Genomic DNA, 1,496 nt, shown 5'->3' on the forward strand with positions numbered 1-1,496 from the left:
GTGATCAAATAGTGGTCAGGTACGGATTGCATGAAACAAATGAATCTGAATATTAAAGGAGAAAGATTATAAGCTGGATATAGAATGTTAAAAGTACGAATGGTTTTAACCATCATTGTCTTGGCAAAAGATCCTCGGACTAGAGATTATGATTTAAGACGTCCAAAGAAAGATTATATAAAGCTAGCTAATTGAGAAGCTAATCGAAATGCCAGACACTGACCCGAGAAATGACTAACCAGCTTAGCACCAAATGAATATCCTAGAAGAGACATAATCAAGTTGCTATAGAGTCTATACAAGATAGACCAAGTGTTCCATAAAATAAAGGAATTTCGGATAGAAAATAATGGTGCATAGAATACAGATCCGAGATTATAAAAGAAACCATACCAGACATTGAGAAAAGGCTGCGCAACTACACATCTAAGGTACCAAACCATGTAGTCTTGGGACGCCAAGCTACTAGGTAATAAAGGTCCTGGATAATAAGATCTCAAATCTATAGATCATGTCTGAAACATAATGGAACCACATGAAAGTGTCAACACACACACATTTATATAAAGATACATAAAGTTATAGCACTTGAACATAAAGAGATAAGCGAGGATCATGAACCCACGAAAGAGTACTCATACAATCATAAAAGATCATAGAGATTAGAAAAGATAAAACGTGGAGGTTCAAAGTATCTAAAAGAGAGATGGGCGTATTGGCCATATACATATACAGAAACACCAACTGACAAACCAGCGAAATAGATGGATCTTGTGAGATAAAGAAACCGTGAGAAAAGGCACATGATCACGAGGTCTAGAGTGTTCATGTTTCCTAATAACAACATTAGATTACAGCTTGTTACACAAGGTACTCACAGAGATCAAATGAATAGATTATAAGGAGATAAATTCCTATGTGGTGGATGCTGCTACAGATTTTCGAAATTGAAAATGGTCTGGTCATAAGAAAGAAATTAGATACAAATGATGTAGTAAGCAGCATATGGATCACTCGATAAGATGAAAGAACAGCTTCGTTCCTAAGCTGATTCATGGACTGAAACATAAAGCAGCTGCATATAGTATGTAAAAGAAATTGATCACGCATGATCATTGATCTTGGAGTTGTATAAAAGACAATCCAATACAGTCCATATATTTGAAATTCCTTGTGATTATACTAAACCTTAAAGAGGTTAGTAGGCATAGAATAAATCTATGTGGGTGTCCGACCAAAAGCGTCCGGCCCCGGCCCTTCAAACTAAAGATGTCTGACTCTAAAGAACGTCTGGCTCTTCTACTAGACGCGTCCGGCTTTTAAGTCTAAAAGGCGTCTGGCCCTTCTTCTTGATAACGGGCTAGTAGAGACAAAGGATCAACCGGATACAAATGTATTGTAATCCTTAAGCTTGTGAAAGCCGAGATCTATGACCTAATAATATATATTTCAGTGTGTGATATAATCCACAGCAACAGAGGTCATGAGACACCATC

This window comes from Brassica oleracea, chromosome C4, assembly GCF_000695525.1.
Source record: "Brassica oleracea var. oleracea cultivar TO1000 chromosome C4, BOL, whole genome shotgun sequence".
Lineage (NCBI taxonomy): Eukaryota > Viridiplantae > Streptophyta > Magnoliopsida > Brassicales > Brassicaceae > Brassica > Brassica oleracea.